The sequence below is a fragment of the Otolemur garnettii genome, unplaced genomic scaffold (assembly GCF_000181295.1).
Source record: "Otolemur garnettii isolate 467f Iridium unplaced genomic scaffold, OtoGar3 scaffold00001, whole genome shotgun sequence".
NCBI lineage: Eukaryota > Metazoa > Chordata > Mammalia > Primates > Galagidae > Otolemur > Otolemur garnettii.
Genome location: NW_003852396.1, coordinates 42,569,620 through 42,595,843, shown reverse-complemented (window position 1 = coordinate 42,595,843; position 26,224 = coordinate 42,569,620). Strand labels below are relative to the sequence as shown.

The window sequence follows — 26,224 nt, the reverse complement described above, 5'->3', positions numbered from 1 at the left end:
AAAAAAAAAAAATTCAGTTTTAATGTGCCTTACAAAATAGTTATTTGGGGCAAATCTCTGCACGTCTGAACCTCAGTTTCCTCACCAAAATTTGAAGAATAATATCTACCTCTTAAAGCTATTAGTAAGTCATACCCAGTGATTTGCATAAATGCATTTTGTAAGCCAAGCATTTCTAGAACATTGAACTTTTGATTCTATAGTGACCTGTTCCCAATTATCTGTTCTTTATGCTTCAGCCTAACACCTGGAAAAAAAATAATAGACTCTGAACAATGCTTATTGATTATATCCAACCACAAAACATTCGGTGGTAGCCAGGCTGGTCACTGTGATGAACCCAAAGTTTCTGTAGCATTTGAAGGATGTCAAAATAGCACTTTTAGTTGTTCCCCTTCCCCTGTCCCAATTCCCTGATTCTCTTTTCTCTGCCTGATGGCAGCATTAGTCAAGTCAGTAACAAGAAGTTACAGCAGGGGGCTCCCTTGTATTTTCCAAATGAAATCTGCACACTGGTTTGCCAACCTGATGGCACTTCTCTGTTGCCAAGTATTTGCCTTCTTTTGGAAGAAGGAAATAGAGACAATACAAAACAAATCACAAGCCTGGAAACAAATTCTTTCATTTCTCTCAAGCCACTGTCTGAGACTTTCTTAATTGTTGTGGGGGTTTTCCTTTGTATATTTTTTCATAATATTTTCCAGGAATTCTTATCTGCCCCCTCCTTTGGAGACAGAGTCTTGCTCTGTTGCCCAGACTTGAGTGAAATGGAATGATCATAGTTCACAGCAACCTCAAATTCCAGGACCCAAATGATCTTTCAGCCCCAGCTTCCCGAATAGCTGGGACTACAGGTACACACCACAATGTCCAGCTAAGTTTTCTACTTTTTATAGAGATGAGGTCTTGCTCTTGTTCAGGCTAGTCTTGAACTCCTGAGATGAAGTGATCCTCCTGCCTCTACCTCCCAGAGTGTAACAGGGAGAATGAACTGAAAAGGGGTAAATATCTTTTCTTTCTCAGGAAAACATCCCCCACTCTTTTAGAGAATTAAAACCTACATCTCTGCCTCAGGCTAGTGATAGGAGAGGAGGGAAGGGTCCTTTGTTCTTAGTGCCACAGGACATCTCAAGGGAATGGACAGAGGTCACAAGATTGTCTTTGACAAAGATGAGATAAATCAGAACCACCAACTATAAGCAATAGCCTGAAGCCGAAACCCGTCCCCTTTAAAAGTTCTGTATTTCTGCTCAGAGAGAGGATGTTGGTACTTTAAGATGGGAGTCTGATAACCTCCCCATTTACTGGAAAATTAATAAATTTCTCTTTCTTTCTTCTCAAACCACTTGTTCTTGTTCTTCTGTGTGGCCTCAGAGACAAGTGCCAAACAAGAGTGCTAGGATTAGAGGCATGAATTACCATGTCCGGCCCCTAGTTTTTCATACTCTGTTAAAGTAGCAGAGAGTATTACTGATCCTCTGTTACTAAAGAGATCTGATACTAAAAGACAGATTGTAATCAAACCAAGACTTCAATACAGTATTTATACAGGTTTGATCTAAGAGTGTGCTAAGCAGAAGACAAACTTCAGAAAACAGAAGTTTAATTACCATGTTTCTGTGAAAATCCTGCAAACGGTGGAGGGGGGACCTAAATAAATGAAAGTGTATTTGATGCTTTTCTTCGCAGGATAATAAGCTGTGAATTATAATGCAAAGGACCTAGATGAAGAGTCGAGGACTAATTCTAATGCTGAATGAACTTCTATTTGATAACTTCTGCTGCTTGTGTCATCACTCACCTTTACACTTCAACTTTTTCACCTTGAATGAGGCTTTTGGTGATGCTCTTCTGAGAGATCAATGTTAAGGAGATTCACATATATAGTTATGCATAAATAATTTATAAGTGTAACTTGATGAGTTCTGAAAATGTATGTAGTCCTATAACCATTATTATCACTATGATACAGAACATTTCATTTCCATAACCACAGAAATTTCTTCTTCCTCCCTTGTGGACAATCTCCCTCTCCTCTCCCTGGCTACTGGAAACTACAGATCTATTATTTATCACAAAAATTTTGCCTTTTCAAAAATTTCACATCTGGCTTCTTTCATTTAGCATCATATTTTTGAGATTCATCAAAGTTCTTTGTGTCAGTTATTTATTTTTATTCCTGAATGGTATGCTATTGCATGACCACAAGGGCTATCTGGAAAGTATCCAGTCACACATGTCTCTGTTTTTCAGAGTACATGTCTGGGTACTTTCTGGAAAGCCCTCATATATCACAATTTTTAATCTATTCACTGGTTGAACATTCGGATTGTTTCCAAGTTTTTATGGTTATTATTAATAAATCTACTATGAAGACCCATATTCAACACTGTAAATAAACACACGTTTTTATTTCTTTTGACTCAATACCCAAAAGTGGGATTATTGGGTAAGATAGTTAAGTGTATGTTTGCTTTTTTAAGAAGCTGTGAACTGTTTTCTAAAATGGCTATACCATCAATGTATGAGAGTTTTACTGTTTTATTTTTTTTTGAGACAGAGTCTCACTTTGTTGTCTTCAGTAGAGTGCTATGCTGTCATAGCTCACAACAACCTCAAATTTTGGAGCTCAAGTGATTCTCTGTCTCAGCCTCCCAAGTAGCTAGGAATATAGGAGCCCATCACAATGCCCAGCTATTTTTTTGGAGACAAGGTCTCACTCTGGCTCAGGCTGGTCTCAAACCTGTGAGCTCAGGCAATCCACCTGCCTCAGCCTCCGAAGTGCTGGGATTACAGGTGTAAACCACTGCACCTGGCCTTGTATGAGAGTTTTAGTTATTCCATATTCTTGTCAATACTTGGTATTGTCAATCTTTCAAATTCTAGCCGTTCTAAGGTGTATGTAGTGGTATTTAACAGTGACTTTAACTTGCATTTTTTATCACTAATAATGTCAAGTATTTTGTATTTTTTTTCCTCCTATCTTTTTTGGTCAAAGATATCTTCAAATCTTTTATGGTTTTTTTTAAAAATTAGGTTATTTGTCTTATCACTGAGTACTTTTTATATTCTAGATGAATGTCCTTCAATTATTAAATTTGTTTTTCAAATATTTCTCGCAGACTGTAGTTTGTCTTTTTTAGTTTGCTTGTTTGTTTTTGTTTCTGTATTTGAGACAGAGTCTCACTCTGTCACCCTGGGTGGAGGGCAGTAGTATCATATTAGCTCATTGAAACCTCAAACTTCTGGTCTCAAGTAATTCTCCTACTTCAGACTCCCACATAGCTGAGACTATAGACATGTGCCACAGTGCCCAGCTAATTTTTCTATTTTTAATAGAAACAGGTCTTGCTCTTGCTCAGGCTGGCCTCAAACTTGTGATTTCAAGTGATCCTCCTGCCTTGGCCACCCAGAGTGCCAGGATTAGCCTGTAGCTTCTCTTTTTAGTATTTTTCTTTCTTTTCTTTTCTTTTCTTTTTCTTTTTTTTTTTTTTTGAGACAGAGCCTCAAGCTGTTGCCCTGGATAGAGTGCTATGGCATCACAGCTCACAGCAACCTCCAGCTCTTGGGCTTAAGTGATTTTCTTGCCTCAGCATCCCAAGTAGCTGGGACTAGAGGTGCCCTCCACAATGCCAGGCTATTTTTTAGTTGTAGTTGTCATTGTTCTTTGGCAGGCCCAGGCTGGATTCGAACCCACCAGCTCTGGTGTATGTAGCTGGTGCCTTAGCGACTTGACCTACAGGCACCAAGCCACTTTTTAGTTTCTTAATGGTGTCATTTAAAGAGCAAAACCACTAGCATTTGTGAGTGCTCAAATTCTTCAGATCTTAATCTCTTTATATTTCAGATGAAGTCTTCAGGGAAATGTTCTTTCTTTTCTTTAATGGCTTGGTAGAGATATTTTTTACTAACCATAAAATTCACCCTTTTAAAATGTACAAATCAGTGGCTTTTAGTATATTCACAGAGTTGTACAGCTACATAATTTCAGAATATTTTCATCACTGTGAAAAGAAACCTTGAGTCCATTAGCAGTCATTCCCATACCCCTCCTGCCAACACTGGGCAACCATTAATCTACTTTCTTTTTGGTTTTTATTTTTTTGAGACTGGAGCCGCAAGCTGTTCCCCTGGGTAGAGTGCCATGACATCACAGCTCATAGCAACCTCCAACTCCTGGGCTCAAGCAAGTCTCCTGACTCAGCCTCCCAAGTAGCTGGCACCACAGGAGCCTGCCACAAGGCCCAGCTATTTTTTGGTTGCAGCCGTCATTGTTGCTTCGTGGGCCCGGGCTAGATTCAAATCCACCACCTTAGGTGTATGTGGCTGGTGACTTAGCCACTTGAGCCACAGGCGCTGAGCCAATCTACTTTCTGTCTCAATAGATTTACCTATGCTGGGCATTTCATGTAAAAGGAGTCATGCAATATTTAGTGTTCCATGTCTAGCTTCTTTCATGTGGGATCATGTTTCCAAGGTCCACTCATGTGGCAGCATGTATTAGTACGTCTTTCCTTGTGTTGCTGAATAATATGCCACTGTATGGATAGACCACATTGCATTTGCTCATCCACTGATTGATTGATAGACATTTGGGTTATTTCCACTTTTTGGTTATTATGCATAATGCTGCAATGTGCATTTGTGTATAGGTTTTTCTATGGACATATATACCTAGGTATGAAATTAGTAAGTACTTGGGTAAGCCTATGTCTAACAATTGAGGAAAGACCAAATCGTTTTCCAAACTTGGTGTGCCATTTTACATTCCTACCAACAAGGTATGAGGATCCAATCTCCACATCTTGACTAGTCTGTGTTAATGTTCATATATTTTTAGATTTATAGCTATCCGAGTGAGTATGAAGTGGTATCTTATAGTTTTCATTTGCGCTTCTCTAATGATAGTCCTGTGCTTATTGACCATTTGTATACCGCATTTGCAGAAATACCTATTCAAATCCTTTGCCCATTTTAAAATTGAGTTGTCTGTCTTTTTTTTTTTTTTTTTGAGACAGAGTCTCACTATGTTGCACTCGGTAGAGTGCTGTATTGTCAAAGCTCACAGCAATCTCAAACTCTTGGGCTTAAGTGATTCTCTTGCCTCTGCCTCCCAAGTAGCTGGGACTATAGACTCCCACCACAACACCAGGCTATTTTTGTTGTTGTTGCAGTTGTCATTGTTGTTTAGTTGGCCCAGGCTGGGTTCAAATTCGCCAGCCTTGGTGTATGTGGTTGGTGCTGTAACCACTGTGCTACGGGCACCAAGCCTGAGTTGTCTGTCTTTTTGTTACTCAGTTGTACGAGGTATTTATATATTCTGGGTTTAACTGCTTTATCTAATGTATAATTTGCAAACATTTTCACCTGTCCTGTGCGTTGTCTTTTTGTTCTCTTCATAAGATCCATCAGCACATATTTTTTACGAATTCCAATTTATCCCTTTATTCTTTGCTTGCCTGTGCTTTTGGTACTGTATTTAAGAAACCATTGCCTAACACTAGGTTACTAAGATTTGCAACTTAATCTTTCTTTTAAGATTTTTGTAGTTTTAGCTGTTCTGTTTAGGTCTTTGACCCATTTTAAGTTAAATGTTGCACATGCTGTGAGGTAGGAATCCAACCTTATTCTTTTATATGTGGATATCCAGTTGTCCCAACATCATTTACTGAAAATACCATTCATTCTCCATGAAATTGTCTTGGTACCCTTGTCAAAAATCAACTAATCACAAATGTAATGATTTATTTCTAGACTTTCAATGTTACTCCCTTGAGCTACATGTACAGTCTTATGCCAGAACCACACTGTCCTGATTATTTTAGCTTTGCAGTAAGTTTTGAAATCACTAAGTATGAGTCCTCCAACTTTGTTCGTCTTCAGAGTTGCTTTGAATGGGTAACATTTTTTGTTTCTTTCAACTCCAAGTCCTGTAAGGTAAGCATTTAAGGAGAATTTAGGAAGTACTTAAAACTTAGACACACACACATATATATATATACACACACACATATGCATGTAACATGGTCCTTGTTTTCATATTTGAGGAAACAGAAGTTCAAAAAGGTTAGGTAACTTTTCCCATTAGAATGCTGTTCTTTTACCTGTAACGTCTGTAGTGTTTTTCATGCTGCAAGACTAATATGTTGACTCCTTCAGTACAGTTCTCCAACTTCTGCTTACTTTTTCCCTGACTTGGGCTAAGTGAGTGGCTTTGCATGAGGGCAAAGAGAAATGCTAGATCTTCCAGTGTTCTCACTGAGATGGTAGGTAGATCATTCACTCATCTATTTAACAAATATTTATTAAGGGACTACTGTATGCCAAGAATTAATGATACAACCAAGATTAGACAATGTCACTATCTTTATGAAGTTCATTTTATCTAATAAGAGACATGTAATAAGGAATTTCCCAAATAATTATAGCAAATAATTGTAGACTTCTATAAAGACAAGAAAAATGTTCTGTAATTGAGAATATCAGAGACAACTACTTTGGACAGGAGTTTCACAGGAAGCTTTTTGGGAGAGTTAAAATTTTGTCAAGTCAGCGTGGTGCCTGTGGCTCAAGGAGTAGGGCGCCGGCCCTATATACTGAAGGTGAAGGGTTCAAACCTGGCCCCAGCCAAATACTGCCCCCAAAAATAATTTTTTTTTTTGGTCAAGTTATGAATAAGGTAGAACTAGCCCTGTCAAGAGCATTCTAAGCAGAAAAAGTACAACAGCAAAGCCCCTGAGTCAGAGAAGAGCTAAGAGTATGTACCCCAGGAACTATTGAAAGCCAGCATGACTAGAGTATATGATGGACAGGAAAGCAGGCAATATCTCCTGGGGCATTGTAGTTGACTCAAGATAGCTGCTTTTTCCAAAATCCAATAGGAAGCCACTGAAGGGTTGTGAGCCAAAGAATGCTGTGGTCTGATTTATGTTTTTGAAAGCTCACTCTGAATGATGTGTGTATGGTGGTTTTAGTGTACAAAGGAACACAAGAATAAAATCAGGAAAGCTAGGTGGGAAGCTGCTGCCGCTGTCAAAAATGCAAGAAGAGTGGCTTGGCACCCGTAGCTCAGTGAGTAGGGCACCAGGTACATACACTGAGGCTGGCGGGTTCGAACCCAACCCGGCCTGCAACCAAAAAATAGCCAGGCATTGTTGTGGGTGCCTGTAGTTCCAGCTACTTGGGAGGCTGAAGCAAGACAATCGCTTAAGCCCAAGAGTTTGAGGTTGCTGTGAGTTGTGACATCACAGCACTCTACCAAGGGCAACGTAGTGAGATTCTGTCTCAAAAAAAAAAAAAAAATGCAAGAAGACAAATGGGAATAAATGGAGAGAAGTAAACAGACCTCTACAGAATTTGGAAGTGAAATTAAGAAGTTTGCATTCAGTTTTCTGACTTTAACTCACTGGATGGTGGCACTGTTTGCTGAAATGAAGAGTAGGAAAGGACTAAAGAATATACAGGTTGAGGAAAATCATCAATAATTCTGTTTAGACATATTAAATTTGAAGCGCCTAAGAGATGTCATGACAGCAATATCAATAGGCATTTAAGATGAAAGTCAGACACTGCCAGAAAGAGAAGCAGCTGGGAAAGAGGGCTTGCTGCCAAAGGAAGCCTGGCTCCCTGGGTATGGGGCAGATGTCAGACAATTAGGCTATTATCCTGAGGAGCACAGAGAAACAGGAACCAAGAATTAGTGGTGCTCTTTCAACTCATCTTAACAAATATTTATTGAACAGCCATGGGGACCATCAGGAGGCCATTCTCAGGTATGAGAAAGAGGCATGAACTAGAAGAGAGAAGTCTACTGACTTTAGCAAAGTTTAAACTTCTCAGAACTTTGTTGAATGGTAACTAAATGGAATCATTCAGGTGAAAGCATCTGGCTACAGGCTCATAGTATATAATGTGGGAGTAGGCATTATTATGAGGAATTAACATAAATAATACTAGATAATATTGCTTTCTGAACAGTTGTTATTTATTAACACAAATAACCCTGGACAATATTACTTTCTTTGATGATAAATTAACATAATCTAAATAAATTTCGTTTATCCTGCTAAGGCCAGCTCTTGCATTGCCCAGATGAAGCAATCAGGACACAGGGATGCCAAGAAGACCGATATGTGTAACCAAGTTCACATGTGGGTGAAGCAACACCCCTCAGAATCAATGAGTCTCAGCAGATCTTTACCCTGATTGCAGGTGACCATGATGAACAGCTGCAGCTTGATTATGTTGACTGCAGTCTCTCTCCCATTGCGTCCTAAGCACATCAGCATTGTCTGTACATCTTGTACCTTCTTCAAAAGCCCACCTGTCAGCATTAGTCCACAACCTTGGCAATACATGCCAGTAATGTTTTGCCTTCCTTTCATACAGTCTCAATCTCATAGACTTATTTCTTCAACAAAAATAGCTTTCTTTTTTTGTAGTCCTTAGCTTTACCCATACAAAACTCAATTTTTCTCAAACACCACGCACTTTAACATTGCCAAACTTTTTTGTTCTTACAAAGGTTCCTTGAGCCTAGAATGTCTGTACCATTCACTTTCCTGATGATCTACTATTCACATCTACAAGCTCGGATAAAGGTAAATTAAATTATCATTTCTCCTGAAAATTCTAGATGGAATGCATTACATTCTCATCTATATTTCCATTTCACTCTACTCATAGTTCAATATACTTAACAAACATTTTACGGAAGGCCTGCTGAATGTCAGAGCTCTTTAAGATGCAAATGACAGAAACCCAATCCAGTAGCTTAAACAAACTCACTCACCATGCTTTCATCCTCATCTAGGTTTCCATTTCATTATATTTATAGTTCAATATACTTATTTAATAAACATTTATAGAATGCCACTGAATGTCTGGACTCTTTCAAATGCAAATAACAGAAATCTAAACCCAAGCAGTTTAAACAAATTCACTCACTTAACAAAAAGTGGAAGGAAAAACATGATATAATCCAGGCATTCAAATGACATTGCTAGTATACATCTCTCTAGTATAGGCTCATCAGGTTGAGTTCCCTAAAAATAGAACTTGAGACAGGGATTCTTTTTTTTTGAGACAGAGCCTCAAGCTGTCCCCCTGGGTAGAGTACTATGGCTTCACTGCTCACAGCAACCTCCAACTCCTGGGCTCAAGCGAGTCAACTGCCTCAGCCTCCCAAGTAGCTGGGACCACAGGTGCCTGCCACAACACCCAGCTATTTTTTTTGGTTGCAGCCATTATTGTTGTTTGGTGGGTCTGGGCTGGATTCAAACCCGCCACCTTGGGTGTATGTGGCTGGCGCCTTAGCCGCTTGAGCCACAGGTGCCGAGCCAGAGACAAGGATTCTTACAACAGTGTTTTATTGGGGGAAGACTTTCAGGAAAAGGTGCATGAAGGAAGTAGGATAGGACAGGGAAAGAAAGCTAAGGAAGAATGTAATCTCAGCGGGAGACTAGTTTCAGCCCTTTTCCCATGTGGAGATATGGAGCATAAATCACACAACAGAGTCATCCAACCTTGAGTCTGCCATAGGCACCCCCTTGCCAGTCAGTAAAGAGGTAAGGGCTGTGGGATGAAAGACTGTGCTAATTTTCCTGGTGAAGGACATTCCGGTGAGGCAACATTAGTACCCATGTGGCAGGCATGATGGCTGTCAGTAGCGCAAGATCCATATGCATCTTGAGCACCCTCAAGGCTTTTACTGAACTGTTCTGGGGAGAATTGTGGGGGTTAGCACCTGTTTCCCAAGACATATGGGGTCAGAGCCAAGTAAACCACATAGAGTGGATACTTCACCAGAAAGAGAGTTCTTTTAGCAAAAAAGGGAGAAGTATGGATAGACAAAGACAAATATCTACTCTATCTACTACATAGCAGGCACTGCTATGGGCAAGGGTTACAATGGTGAACAGAAATTATAGATGTCTAGGGGGGCGCCTGTGGCTCAGTGGGTAGGGTGCCGGTGGTAGGTTCAAACCCGGCCCCAGCCAAACTGCAACAACAACTAAAAAATAGCCTGGTGTTGCGGCAGGTGCCTGTAGTCCCAGCTACTCCAGAGGCTGAGGCAAGAGAATTGCTTAAGCCCAAGAGTTGGAGTTTGTTGTGAGCTGTGTGATGCCACAGCACTCTACCGAGGGCAATAAAGTGAGACTCTGTCTCTACAAAAAAAACAAAAAAGAAAAGAAAGAAAGAAATTACAGATGTCTGGCTCTGCTTTCAGGGGTCACATCAGCCTTATTTAATGCAAGAGAGACCAACAAGAAACTGCAATAAAGTTAGATATATGTTTTAATAGAGGAAGTATAGATCTCTATGGAGGCATTATATAATATGGGCCACCACACTCTTCTCAGGGGCCTCTATTTTATCCAGCTTTCTATCTCTAGTGCCTGGGCAGTACCATAAGACTTGTAAGCTCTCAGTAAATGAGCTTTGTGTGTGGATTCCGGGATCTTAGGAGGCAATATCCTTCTCCAGGAGTTGCCTTTTCAATTTATGAGCCGTGCAAGAAAATCACTCACCACTTTACAGCCACATTATGCCTTTAATAGAACTGTTCGTGCATCTGGCTCCTAACGACATTTTGACTATTCCCAAATTCTGAAACCATTTTCGGAGAATCGACCTGCCATTCTGAGAATATTTAATTTCTCTTAGTTCAATTCAACATACAACTCATGGGTCATCAACTTTGTGCTCATAGAATGCTAAGTGTTGCAAAAGATAGAAGGGAATAAACCTTAGTGCCGACAGAAAAGAATTTAGGACTCAATACCTCCTGAGGATAAATGTAATGACCTGGAGTGGTGAGGAACGCAAGTGGATTTCGTGGATGGCTTCTAAGGGAATTGCAGGTTTTATGATGTCATTGAATCTAAGGCCAGGAAGACATAAACTCAGAGAGAGAAGTCTTTGCGAAGACTTCAGGGGCAAAGTGCCCTGAATTCAGGAGCCCCAGTGAGACCTAGACTTTTATCTCTTTCTTACCCTTCACATCTAGTGTCACCTACAGATCAAATCTCCACACCTGTATCCTAGTCCAGGTCACCTTCCTCTCTCACCTGAAGGAGCCTCCTAACATGTCTCCTGGATGCTAACCGTTGTATCTTTCCTATTCACTCTACACATAGTAGGCAGAGTAATTTTTTGAAATTCACATCTGCCAAGTCCCATCTCTGCCCCCGATTTAAAAACTTCTCTGGCTCCCCTTTGCATTCGGTATAAAATCCAGACCCTTGACAACATCCGACATGAGTTAACCGGCTTCCTCTCTCTCCTTCCTTTTAGTTCACCGTCACTGGAGGAAGAGGGCTGCACACATAATGGCTCCCTACTCAGCACATGTGACTGCACCTTAATTTTCAGGCTTGGTTGAAGTGGCATGGCCTTAGAAAGGCCCTCTCTGACACCTTATTCAAAGAGGATATCATCACCTCCCCATTCATTTCTTTTCTCTGTCATAGCTTCAAATCCAATCATTCATGTAGCTTATCACAATTTGCACTTAAGTGCTCATTTGTTTTTTTGCTTATCTTCTCTTTTCTTGCCCTGCTATTCCAGGAGGGCAAAGGAGTGCATCTGTTTTATCTTCAGTACTATACTCACTACCTAGTTCAATGTCTCACATATATAACAGATAATAAAGATTTTTAGTTAATTCAATCCAACCATTTATTCATCTACTCAAGAATATTTTTAAGCCCTAAGATTTTCTTTTAAATCTCTGATGGAATTCTCTCTCTCTCTTTTCCCACTTGGGAGAGGTATCCACTTTCAACTCTCTTGGAAGTGCTGTAAGCTTAAAAAATAAAAACTATTTAGGATAGCGCCTATAGCTCAAAAGAGTAGGGCACTGGCCCCATATGCCAGAGGTGGTGGATTCAAACCTAGCCCCGGCCAAAAAAAAAATGCAAAAAAAAAAAAAAAAAAACAAAACTATTTGGGAGGCTGAGGCAAGAGAATCGCTTAAGCCCAAGAGTTTAAGTTTGCTATGAGCTGTGACACCGTGGCACTCTACTGAGGGCGACACAGTGAGACTCTGTCTCAAATAAATAAATAAATAAATAAAAATAAAAACTAAAACAAAGAAAAAACCTCCCATGGATAGAAGTCAGGTGAGTATAATCTTTAGTTTTAAGCACTTCCTTTCTTTGTTAAAAAAATAAAATATGAAAAAAGAACAAAACAAAAAGTAAAATATGATGACTTATTTTGTTTTTGAGGAAGACTTTACTTGATTTTGAGAAAATCTCTTGGGATTAGAAGACACAGTCTCACAGAGCTGCCCAGGCTAGATTTGAACTCCTGGGCTCAAGTGATTCTCCTGCCTCAGCCTCCTGAGTAGCTGAGATTACTGGCAGGCACCACCAAGCCCAACCTTGAAGGGTATTACTAAACATCTATGATCTATATCTGTATCTACCTATATGTACCTATATATGCCAAATACCTTTTCTTTCTCTTAAAAGAAATTGAAACAACCTGAAAGCAGATATTTCATATGAAGCAGTTCAACTTTCTGTTTGATTATGTAAATTTAATGTGTGTTTTGGCAGTGCTTGCCTGCTGAATTTGTGCTTATTTGGGGAAAATTATTCTTTCCTTTGACTGAATTTAAACAGCTTTATTGTTTGTTCTTGTGGTAATATGAGAGTGTGTCTTTGGAAAGAGAGATTTGGAAACCTAAAAAATGCACCAATATATAAGGTCCTAAACTTTATACGAAGCTGGAAGAGAGAATAGGAAAAAGGCACTAGCCTAGGCTAAACTGAACTATTGACATTACAGAGAATTTAAGAAAATTTGAATAAATAACCCAATTGGGTTGATGTCAACATATTGATCAAGTGTGGTTGTATTTCTGTATGTCATTCTGCACAACAAACCCCTTGTGGATGGTAGAAAGAGTTTACCTTTTTTTGTTGTTTTTTCCTGACACAGAGTCTCCCCCTGTTGCCCAGGCTAGAGTGCTGTGACATCAGCCTAGCTCACAGCAACCTCAAACTCCTGGATTCAACCTATCCTCGTGCCTCAGCCTCCCATGTAGCTGGAACTACAAGCTCTTGCCACAATGCCTGGCTAATTTTTTTTCTATTTTTAGTACCATTGGGGTGTGGCTCTTGCTCACACTGGTCTTAACTTCTGATCTCAAGGGATCCTCCCACCTTGGCCTCCCAGAGTGCTAGGATTATAGATGCAAGCCACCACAATGGGACTAGAAGGGGTTTATCTTGAATGAAGCTGTCCATCCTGCTGCAGTGGGCTGCATGCTGATTTTATAACGACTTTTTTTTTTTTTTTTTTGCTTATCTGTGGTGTCAGATATTACAAAAAGTATTTACAGACTGTTTTTTGTTAATCAGCTTTCCTTAGTGTTTGTGTTTTTGCCATGTGGTCCAAGACAACTGTTATTCTTCCAATGTGCAGCAGAAAAGAATAAAAGGTTGGACACCCCTGGACTATTCTCCCTCCTGTCAGCCTACGAAGGTGCCCATCCTGGAAGAGGAAATGAAGAACAGACCAAAGGCCTTGCAACCTGCTTCATGGAATGTGGAACTTCAAGTTCATGACAGATGAAATGCCTAAGGGGTTTTCTTTGGTGAGAGGGAAGCTGGCCACAGTCAGGAGGTGGTGGACTAGTAGCTAGGCAGGTGCCATTCTTCCAGGTCCCTGATGGTGTGGGTCTGAGGCTGAGTCTGAAGACTCCTAGCAGCCACACTCATCAACATGTGTACGTTATTTTCTCTTTTTTACTTTCTGTTCATCATCAGTTAAAGAAAGGGTCTGTTTCCTTTTCTCACCACCCATGATAGAGGGGGAGTAGCAACATGTGTTCAAGAGCAGATGACAATTCCTGTATGAGTTGGGGTCCAGAGTAACGGAATGAATAGGATGTTTTACATGTAGCTTGATATACCGCTTGGGCTACATGCAGGTAAAAATTGCCAAAAGATTTTAAATTAGCTTTTCAACATCTTAAAATCATCTCACCAATAATTTTTTTTATTTTTTATTTATTTATCTCAAGCTGTCACCCTCTGTATAGTGCTATGGCGTCACAACTCACAGCAACCTCAAACTCTTGGGCTTAAGTGATTCTCTTGCCTCAGCCTCCCGAACAGCTGGGACTACAGGCACCCGCCACAAGGCCTGGCTATTTTTTGGTTGCAGTTGTCATTGTTGTTTAGCAGGCCCAGGTCGGGCTCAAACCCACCAGCCTTGGTGTATGTGGCTGGCACCCTACTCACTGAGCTACATGCGTGGAGCCGCAGGTGATTTATTTTCAATACTACATTAAAATTTTTCAACATATGTCAAAGGAGAGAGAGGAGTATACTGACCCCAGTATGAATATCCCCCAGATGCAATTATGAATATTCTGCTACACTTGCATCAATCCATTCTGCCAGTATCACCCCATCGCCTTATCTAGAGAAATATTTAAAAACAAGTTTATACTGCCTGTTTACCCTTCTATACTTCATTATCCATATCTAAAAAACTATGGATATTTTGTCACACAACTATGAGACCATTATAATAAAGCATATTCCGAGAAGTTTAGCTTCCATCCTTATCCCTTGCACCTCTTTCTTCCCTATCCTTAGTAAGTAGCCTTTATTTTTTTAAATGCCTGGTTTATGTCTTTTAGAAAATTTAAGCAAATACTGCCCATACCTGTCTATTCGTATTTCTTTGCCTTTCTCACACAAATTTAGAATATATTGTTTTAATTTTTTCACTTAAAAAATTTTTTCTGGATTGCTCTTCCTATCAATATCTAGGGGATCTTTCCTGTTCCTTTTTAAAGCTATATAGTATCTCATGGCTTATTCAGATAATGTCATATTTATGGACATTTTGTTTACTTTCAATCTTGTGCTGTAACATAATATTATACATGTATCACCATAATAGCACACACAAGTGAGTTTGCGTTTTTGTCAGTATGTCTTCTGGATTGACTCTTGGAAATGGGATGAATGTTTCAAAAGGTAATGAATGGGTGGCGCCCATGTGGCTCAAAGGAGTAGGGTGCTGGCCCCATATACCAGAGGTGGCAGGTTCAAACCCAGCCCTGAGCAAAAACTGCAAAAAAAAACAAAAGCAAAAGGTAAATGCATGTTTAATTTGCATTATTCCCTTCCATTGCTATTGTGCCAGCAATTCCCACTGGCCACCTATGAAAGATCCTATCCTATACCTTACTAGTAGACTATGTTGTCAACCTCTAATTTTTGCCAATCCAGTAGATGAGAAGTGATTTCTTAGTAGAAATTCAGTTTGCATTTATCTTATGATAAATAAGATTGAGCATCTTTTCATACGTTTAAGGGCCATTTAAATTTCATCTTCTAAAAAAAACAAACAACCCCCCCTAGAAAATTAAATAAATTTCATCTTCTGTGAACTGCCAGTTCATATGCCCTATTCATTGCTATCTCTGTAGCTGACATCGTATTTGATGTTTTTATATATATTATCTTAACTTGATCACAACTACAAGTTTAAAACATAGACGTTATTATCCCAATTTGACATTTCTTTTTTTTTTTTTTGAGACAGAGCCTCAAGCTGTCCTCCTGGGTAGAGTGCCATGGCATTACAGCTCACAGCAACCTCCAACTCCTGGGCTCAAGCGAGTCTCCTGCCTCCGTCTCCCAAGTAGCTGGGACCACAGGCGCCCGCCACAACGCCCGGCTATTTTTTTTGGTTGCAGCCGTCATTGTTGTTTGGCGGGTCCGGGCTGGGGATTCAAACCCGCCACCTTAGGTGTACGTGGCTGGCGCCTTAGCCCGTTGAGCTATAGGCACCGAGCCCCAATTTGACATTTCTTGAGTTAAAATCAAATTGTGAGGGAAAAGGCCAAACACAAGTCCCCAGACATTTCCCTCAAAATAATTCTAAATGTAAAGAAATATAAATGACAGTAGCCAGGCACAGTGGCTCACACCTATAACCCTAGTATTCTGGGAGGGAGGCCAAGGCAGGTGGATAGCTTTGAGCTCAGGAGTTCGAGACCCATTTAGCTACTAGTCCACTACCTCCTGACTGTTACCAGCTTACCTCTCACAAAAGAGAACCTTTTAAGCACTTCATCTGCCATGAAGTTGAAGTTCCACATTCTATGAAGCAGGTCACAAGGTCTTTGGTCTATTCTTCATTTTCTCTTCCGGGATCAACACCTGGAACTCTTCTACTCTAAAAATAGAAAGAAATAAGACAAAATATAAATTACTATATTAGTAGTACGAATGCAGTACTTTCCAAAGACAGATATCTCTACATTTATTCATCCCACATGTTCTTCATATAAAGTAGCTGATACGCGTCCCACAAGAGGTGAGCTCTAGTTTCCTTCCCTTAAATCTGTGTGGGGACTTGTCATTACTCCAACCAATGGATTATTGTAGAAATGATACTATGTGACTCTCAAAGTTAGGACATAGAAAGGATATAAGGCTTTGTCTCATCCCATACACAAAAATTAACTCAAAATGGGTCAAAGGTCTAAATACAGGAGTTAAAACTATAAAACTCCTAGAAGAAAACATAAAAATATGTCTTTTTTAAGTTAGGCAATGATTTCTTAGATGAGACATCAAAAGTATAAGCAATAAACAATAGGTAAATTAGTCTACATTAAAATTCAAGACTTTTGTGTCACAAACAAAACCATCAAGAAAGTAAAATGACAACACACAGAATGAGAGAAGATTTTTGCAAATTATGTCTCTAATAAGGGAATACATAAAGAATTCTCACAAATAAAAAGGCAACTCAATTTTTTAAATGAGAAAAGGATTCGAATTGAAAGTTATCCAAAAAAGATATGCAAGTGGCCAATATGAAAAGAGGCTCAGTGTTACCAGTTAGCAGATGTAAACCAAAATCACAAGATTGAAAAAAAAATAACAAAAATTTTAAAATGTTTATAAGCTCCATCACATCCACTAGAGCAGCTGTAGTAAAAAAGACAGACAACAAGAAGCATTGGCAAGGAGGTGGAAAAATTAGACCCTCACACATTGCTGGTGGGAATAAAATGCTACAGCTGCTTTGGAGAACAGTTTGACAACTCTTCAAAATGTTAGACATGTAGTTACCTGATGTACCAGCAATTCCACTCCCCCAGGCATATATTTGAACCTTGAAAACATATTTCCACCTAACAATTTATGCATGATGCTCTTACCAGCATATTTATAATAGACAAAAAGTGGAGACAACTCAAATGTCCAACAACTGATTAACCGATAAATATAATCTGGTACATCTGTATATGGAATATTCTTTGGTAGTAAAAAGAAATGACATGCTGATACACTCTACAACATGGATGAACCTTGAATTATTTATTTATTTATTTATTTTTTGAGACAGAGCCTCAAGCTGTCCCCCTGGGTAGAGTGCCGTGGCATCACAGCTCACAGCAACCTCCAACTCCTGGGCTCAAGCGAGTCTCCTGCCTCTGCCTCCCAAGTAGCTGGGACCACAGGCGCCCGCCACAACGCCCGGCTATTTTTTGGTTGCAGCAGTCATTGTTGTTTGGTGGGTCTGGGCTGGGGATTTGAACCCACCACCTTAGGTGTACGTGGCTGGCGCCTTAGCGGGTTGAGCTAGAACCTTGAATTATTAAGCTAAGGGAAAGAAGTCAGCCACAAAAGATTATATACTGTATGACTACATTTACATGAAATATTCAGAGTAGGCAAATCTGTAGAAACATAAAGTAGATTAGTGGTTGCCTAAGGCTTGGAGAAGAGAGTGGGGAAGGTAGGAGGAGTGACAACTAATATGGTGCTTTCTTTTGAGGAAGAGGATTGAAATGTTTTAAAATTAGATTGTGGGTTCTGCACCCATAGCTCAGTGAGTAGAGCACCAGCTACATACACCGAAGGAGGAGGATTCGAGCCCAGCCCAGGCCTGCTAAACAACAATGACTACTGCAAACAAACAAACAAACAAAATGGCTGGGTGTTGTGGCGGGCGCCTGTGGTCCCAGGTACTCACGAGGCTGAGGCAAAAGAATCACTTAAGCCCAAGAATATGAGGTTGCTCTGAGCTGTGACGCCACAGCACTCCACCAAGAGCAACATAGTAAGATTCTATCTCAAAAAAAAAAAAAAAGAAATTAGATACAAACAAATTAGATATGAGCTTCTTTTCATATTGGCCACTTGCATATCTTTTTTGGAGAACTTTCTATTTGAACCTTTTTCCCATTTAAAAAATTGAGTTGTCTTTTTATTTTTGATCTGTGAGAATTCTTTATGTATTCCTTTATCAGAGGGATGTGGTGATGGTTGCACAACCCCATGCATATGCTAAAAAAAAGGTAATTATCTTGAAATTGATGAATCACAAATTATATCTCAATAAAGCTGTTAGAAAGGATACCATTTCTACTTAGAATTTTTCAGATTCTTATCTTTGGACACCACCATCCCACCATATTATGAGGAAGCCCATGCCTCATGAAGAAGCCTATATAGAGAGGAATGAAATCTTGTCATCAACAGCTGGCAGCCACTTGCCAGGGATGTAAGTGAATCACTTCAGAAGTGGACCTCCTGCCCCAGCCAAGCCTTCAGACGACTGTAGTCCAACCAACACCTTTTATTTTTTTTTTTGAGACAGAGCCTCAAGCTATCCCCCTGGGTAGAGTGCCGTGGCTTCACGGCTCACAGCAAACTCTAACTCCTGGGCTCAAGCGAGTCTCCTGCCTCAGCCTCCCGAGTAGCTGGGACCACAGGTGCCCACCACAATGCCCGGCTATTTTTTGGTTGCAGCTGTCATTGTTGTTTGGCCGGTCCAGGCTGGATTCGAACCCGCCACCTTAGGTGTATGTGACTGGTGCCTTAGGCACCGAGCCCAGCCAACACCTTGACTGCAACCTCATGAGAGCCCTAAGACAAACCAGCCATCCCAGCCAGTTGAATTACTGACCAAAGAAACTGTAAAATGTGGGTGGTGCTTGTGGCTCAAAGGAGTAGGGCACTGGCCCCATATGGTGAAGGTGGCTGGTTCAAACCCAGTCACAGCCAAAAACCGCAAAAAAAAAAAAAAAAAGAAAGAAACTGTAAAATGTAACAAATAATCATTATAATTTTAAGCTACCAAGTTTGGGGGTAAGCTACAAAGCAGAATGAGGTAACTGAAACATATAGTATAGCATGATGTTACATAAGACTCCTCTTGCCTCAGCTTACACTGAGGTGATAAGTGCAGACATAAAAACGCATAACAAAGCAAATCTCCATAGACAGAATTTATAAAGGAAATAAGAGAAACTCATTTCATGACTCTCAGACCTCCTTCCCCACTTCTGTACCAGAAGAAGAGATTGTGAGAAAGGAAAGTTGTGCTCTAACCTCCATGCCAACAAGGAGGTTTCTGCAGTGCTGCTTAAGTAACGTGTGACCCCTACAGTTAATAGTGCGAAATGGAGCGTAGATGTGTGTATTCAGCAAGCGAGTAATGTGGAGGAGATCTGAAGTGATTTTCATTAGTCCTAGAAATTAATGGCTTGAAGTTTAGTGGAAATAGCAATTGGAAGGTAGAAGAATTTCCAATGAAAGAGCCAAGAGAAGTTTGCATTTTATTAATATTAGGTATTATATTAATTGACTTTTTTGTTTTATGAACCATCCATGCATTCCAGCAATAAATCCCACTTAGTGATGTATACAATTGAACTTATTTTGAACTTCTTATTCCTCTGCTAACTAGCACTTAGGGCACTTGAAAAGATAAATTTAGAGATTAGAGAAACTATATTTTCTCAAATATAAACTACAATATGAGTAAACACACTGAAATAATATATTAAATGGGGAGGTAGGTGAACTCTATGCCATAATTATCATAAGCCTGGATTTTGGAGTCTACACTGCCTCTGTTCAAATCATGTCTCTGCCGCTAATTAGTTGGGTAACCCTGGACAAGTATTTAAATCTTTTATGATTCATTTTCCTCAGTTGTAAAATAGGGGTTAAAATAGGCCTACCTCAGGGCTGTTGTAAATATTACCACTCAGCACCTGTAATCCCAGCACTTTGGGAAGCTGGGACTAGAGCATTGCTTGAGGCTAGGAGTTGAGACCAGTCTGGGCAATATAGTGAGACCACATCTCTACAAAGATAAGAAAAAAATTAGCTGGGCATGGTGTTGTACACCTGTAGTCCCAGCTACTATTGAGACTAAGGCCACAGAATCACTTGAGTCCAAGTGTTTAAGGGTGCAGTGAGCTATAATCGTGATACTGCACTGTGGCCGGGGTGACAGAGCAAGACTCTGTCTCAAAACAAAACAAAACAAAAACAACAAAAAACCACACACACACACACAAAAAAGAAAGAAAAAGAAAAGATAGAGTTAAAGCGATCATATTTATAAAGAGAAAATGCTCTGTGAGTATAACTATTATTATATAATTGTACTTTGGTTAATGAAAGACATGGGTATTTTGCTGAATCCAAGCTTAAAAACAGATTATCAACTAAATTCTTTAGTGGCAAGGAAAGCAGTTCAAAAATCATAGACAGAAACCTTTAGACTAGATAAAAGATTGTCAGCTTTGTCATTCATGTGTGTCGTCTTATTTACACCTGAAGAGAAACTAAGATGCCTATTTTGCAATGCTCACTCAGGTTTAAAGAAGTAATCTCCCAATCTGCAGAGACTGCACATCAGTGTAGGGATCTAACCTTGAAACTTCTTACAGATCTTCAGTAAGAAGGTTGTGTCAGCTTTAAACTCCCATATCTGCTCCCACTCCTTGCTCCAATGGACCTAGAATTATGCAAATCCTACCTGTCTCAGTCCTGCAGTAGAGCATACATTCCTCAAGGTCAAGGCCTGTGCCTAACCTTCTCGATAAGCCCATATCTCTCAACATAGGGCCTTAGCCTCAGCAAACAATCTTGGATTGAATTTTCTGCTTTCGTTCTATTGGCCGCCTTTATTCTTTGCAGCAGAAAGAATAAAGTCCAGAGACACAGATTTAAATTCTGCCTTAACCTTTATTAGTTGAGTAAACATGAACCAGTAACTTCATTAAGTCCAAGTTTAAGCTTCTGACTTGTAAGATAGGAATAATATTTACCTCAAAGATACTGTGAGGACGAAGTCAAACAATGTATAATATAAAGTGCTGTGGAAAGTGCCAGAAGAAGATTTATAAAAAATATTTGACTCTGAATTTTGCTGTATCAAATCACCTCTCTACTTCTCAATTCATTTCCTAAACTTTTTTTTTTTTTTGAGAGACAGACTCTATCTCCCAGGCTAGAGTGCCATGATGTCAGCCTGATTCACAGCAACTTCAAACTCCTAGGCTCAAGTGATCTTTCTGCCTCAGCCTCTAAAATATCTGGGACTACAGGCACTCATCATAATGCTTGGCTAATTTTTTCTATTTTTAGTATAGATGGGATCTCACCCTGTTGCTCAGGCTAGTCTCAAACTCCTGAACTCAAGGCAAGGTGAACTTCACCTGCCTTGGCCTCCCAGAGTGCTAGGATTATAGGCATGAGCCACCACTGTGCCTGACCCAGAGCACTTTAAATAAAAATTGCCTCTACTCACAGCCTCTGTTAAGTAGATAGTAGGTCATAGGACTCCAAATTGGGACAGACATGGCTACCCAAACCTTCAATATTTATACTATTCAAACTGAACAAGTAAAGAATTTTACGATTTGTTGGCAGTTAGTACTATTTAATTTTCTCACATTCAAAACCCATTGACTCTCTTTGCCAAATGCAGTTATAGAATCTTCAGTTTAGGCTCAGGGCCAGCCACGTACACCAAGGCTGGTGGGTTTGAACCTGGCAGGGCCTGCTAAACAACAATGACAACTGCAACAAAAAAGTAGCCAGGCATTGTGGCAGGCACCTATAGTCCCAACTACTTGGGAAGCTGAGACAAGAGAATCACTTAAGCCCAAGAGTTTGAGGTTGCTGTGAGCTATGACACCACAGCACTCTACCAAGGGTGACATAGTAAGACTCTGTCTCAAAAAAAGAAAAAAAAAAAAAGAATCCTCAGTTTATGTGATGCATTAAAATCATAAAATGTCCCCCAAATTCTTGCTTTTTAAATGCTCCATTGAGTGATGCCTACTTATTTCTTATTAATGGTTTTTAATATCTCTTTAGCATTAAGATTATATAAATTAAAAGAAGAGCAAGCAGTGTTCCTAAAATGCTCCATTACTTAAAGGAACTTACTGAGTATGTCAAAGAAAGAATTAACAAAAAAAAGTATCTTTCTATGTGGCAAGGCACTTCTTAAATGGTGAATTACCATCCTTTATATATATCTTACCTGAAAGCTCATAACTCAAAGGAGGAAAGACAGTATTCTACTTCGAGATGTGGAATTTAAAACTACATGTATAAAAGATTAAGACATAACACTTTAAAAAAATGTGAAAACAAAATTCAAGAAGATTGTAAGCAGAGAAATTGCTACTGTTTCTTGCCTGATTGATTATAGATGTTTAACAAATCTTTACCACTTTGGATTAAAGCCAAAATTTAGATTACAGTATTGGCATTCTTGAACTGTACTCTAAGAATCCAGACCATTTTCCTTAGAGCCTTGCTAGTAGAAAACCAATACCCCATTCTCTTCTGTTTTTCCATCCTATTTCAAAAACACAAAGGAAAGAATCAGAGTACATGGCCTATTTGCTCCAGTTGAACATTGGGAAGCTCCCCTCCCCTCCCCTCCCCTCCCCTTCCCTTCTTTTTCCTTCTCTTCTCAGTATCATAAGTAGCGTCATGATATGCTACTAATGGTAAAGTATGAGTAGAATAGAGAGGTATCCATGTAATCCAGGATAAGATCCACATTAATCGAAGAGACCATATTATCCGAACTCCAAACTGGAACATTTGCTCTGAAAAGTATAACTACATTTATGAAACAATAAAGGATAATATTTAGAATCAAGAGTGCTGACATTGCTGGTCTGGTCACCTCACTGGAAAGAGTTACCAAAAATCTGAGACGTTACTTCTTTATTAAATTACTATTGCTATCTATCTTCCTTATAATTCAAGAAAGTGATGACTCCCAGTTGTGCCTTCTTGTTTTCCTCCACTTCTTTCATAGAGGATGGAAGACTGGGAAATGTGCCTCACACCTGTATTCCCAGCAATTTGGGAGGCCAAAGTGGAAGGATTGCTTGAGGTCAGGAGTTCAGGACCAGCCTGAGCAAGAGTGAGACCCCATCTCTACAAAAAATAGAAAACTAGTCAGGCATCATGGCAGGCACCTTTAGTCCCAGCTATTTGGGAGGCTGAGGCAGGAGGATTGCTAGAGCCCAGAAGGTTGAGGCAGCAGTATTCTATCAGCTAGGATAAAGCCACTTCACTCAGAGTGACAGAACAAGACCCTGTATCAAAAATTAAAAAAAAAATTTTTTTAAGGACAGAAGCAGGTTAAATCTCTGGGAACTTTTGAACGAGGAAGACTCAAAGACATGTCTCTTTCTTTAGCTGGGTCACAGACAACTTTGTAGAGGCATCTGTGCAACTAAAAATCCTTTCAATGAAATAAAGTTCTAAAGGCATCTCCAAGTGATGCCATAGGTCTACACTGTGACAGAGACATACATCCCTTGCTATCTTTAGAAACACTGTCTCATCCCAAGCATCCAGTGATTCACCATTTTCTCTCTGTCCACGCAGATGTTGCATGTCATCGAAACACTCCTCCAATCTACATAAACACGCGGCAGGCTGAACACACACACAGGGTTGGATGTTCACTGACAGAACAAACATAAAGCAACAAGTAATATTTTATTTGTAAGAGTGGCTGCATATTTTATCTCCGAAGGGCTACTGAGGTATCATGATTTATAAAACGAATAGAAAGAGACCAATAGCATACTAAAGGCTATCTATTAGAGCACCCCACTCAGAGTGTACACCAATAAAAGGTTCAAAAGAAAGAACAATAAGTTTAATACTACAAACCGTTCTTTGAAAATTAGTCAGTTATTATGTGCCAAGTGGCTTTAAGCATTTTGTTCATTATCCCCAACTACAAAACGATTGAGCAGCTGGTGAAAAAAAAAAGCAGAGAGGACAGTTTTTTCTGACAAATCAAAAAGAGCTTCATAACTCCGTTTCCCACTGCGGATCTGAAAGCAAAGGAGTGACCCAACTGGTAAGAAAGACATCATCCAGAATAAGTTCTAGAGATCTGCCGTACAACATAACGCTAATCATACCATAGAGTATACTCCAAAAATATAAGAGGGTAAATCTCGCGTTAAGAGTTTTAAAAAAAAGAACACAAGGAAACTTTGGGAAACTCAAGTGCACTATGTCCAAACTGTCACATACGATCTATATCTCATTGTACACATTAAATAATATGCACTTCTTTGTATATCAACTGTATCTCACTAAGTCTGTCTTTTAAAAGGTAGCAATCGTTTAATCTGTTCACAAAAACGTAGCTTAAGGGAGCTATAGGTGAATTTTTCAGCCCTGGAACTTCTTGATGCTAGTCCCCAAAGCTGTACTAATTCCTATTGAGCAAACAGAAGGAAAAAGTATGTCTCAAACCTCCTGCAAGGCAACTGGATACAGCGCATGGCCCTTTATCCTTCTGAAATGTGAGGAATACAGTGGCTTGTCTGCTCCTAGCCTCAAAGAACTTTAGAATGTTAAAAAAGATTGACCTTTTCAAAGCAAAAAGCTGTGCTCAGCTCTTCTCTGTTGCGGTATCATCAGTCTCCTATGCCCACATATCCCCTAGCCTTCTCATTCCTAAGTGATTTCCTTCTACCTAACGCCTGCAGTTCAAGAGACTGATGGTTCAGATAAACTATGGGGCAAATCATGGCAGCTATATCTTTTCTTTGTGGCAAGGTCAATTTACCCTTTGAAAAACATGAAGAACACAAAAATATGACTAATGCATGCAAGGTTAGAGTTCAGAGAGGACTGCAAGACAAAACACCTCGGCATTCATACAATGCCTTCCAAAATCATCCCTAACTCACTACTTCTTTGGAGTCATCATCCATTTCCCCTCTCCTTCCACAAATATATACTTAATATTCAGTTTTCACAGCTCCCTTGTCTGCACACATGCTTTTCCTTCTCATATGGAAAACTCACACTAACCCTTGAGCTTCTCAGTAAAACAGCTTTCAATGACTCCAGGGAAATTAAGTCACTCCCTCTTCTGTGCATGTATTAAGTCTTTGTTCATATATCTATTACAATGCCTACCACATTATATTATGTGTTAAATTTGAGGACGAGGATCATATCTCAGTCATCCAGGGATTAGCACAACCCCTGATAGACAGTAGATATTCTATGCATTTTGTTTGTTTATTTAGAGACAGGGTCTCACTTTGTTGGCCAGACTGGAGTACAGTGGCATGATCATAACTAACTGTAACCTTGACCTCCTGGGTTCTAGCAATCCTCCTGCCTCAGCCTCCCAAGTAGCTGAGACTACAAGCAGGTGCCACCATACCCAGCTAGTTTTTAAATTTATTTTTTGGTAGAGATAAGGTCTTCTTATGTTGCTTCCTAGGCTAGTCTCAAGCTCCTGGCCTCAAGCAATCTTCCCACCTTGGCCTCCCCAAGTACTGGGATTACGGTCATGAGAGCCCTCACCCCCAGCTTGATGCATTTTTTTGAATCAATGAATGAATTACTATCATCTAAATTGTTTGCTTTTATTTTTCTCCAAAATTATCGCTTCTCGGCCGTTTGGCTAAGATCAAGTGTAGTATTTTTCTATAAAACTCGTTTAATTATAGGATTGTCTTTGGTATGACAATTTGTTCTATAAATAAGTACACTAGCAGAAAAACCCTAAAAGGGATAATTGCATCATTCCTGGAAAGCTTTCAATTACATCAAACTTATCCAAATAAGAGGGAAAAAGTCTCAAAATCAAATTATCAAGCACGTCTTTATAATAACAAGGAAAAATGTGTTTGTAAAACTATTTGCAGTTCTAATTTTTCCTCTGAACAGAATATAACAGAAAATGATACACAAACACACAAACATCATGTGTATATTTTATTTCAGAAGATCAAAATAATAGGTTTTTATAGTTGAAAGGGACTTCTTGGTCAGGTGGCACCTGTGGCTCAAAGAGTAGGGCACCGGCCTCATATACCGGAGGTGGCAGGTTCAAACCTAGCCCTGGCCAAAAACTGAAAAAA

General features: G+C 39.6%; 2 pseudogenes; both read left to right on the top strand.

Annotated features, from left to right (window-relative positions):
- The window catches only part of LOC100966824, a 25,089-nt pseudogene extending 11,512 nt beyond the window's left edge, over positions 1-13,577 (top strand).
- A 12,167-nt stretch (positions 13,578-25,744) lies between these two features.
- LOC111724769 lies at positions 25,745-25,868 on the top strand (annotated as a pseudogene).
- Positions 25,869-26,224: the final 356 nt, after the last annotated feature.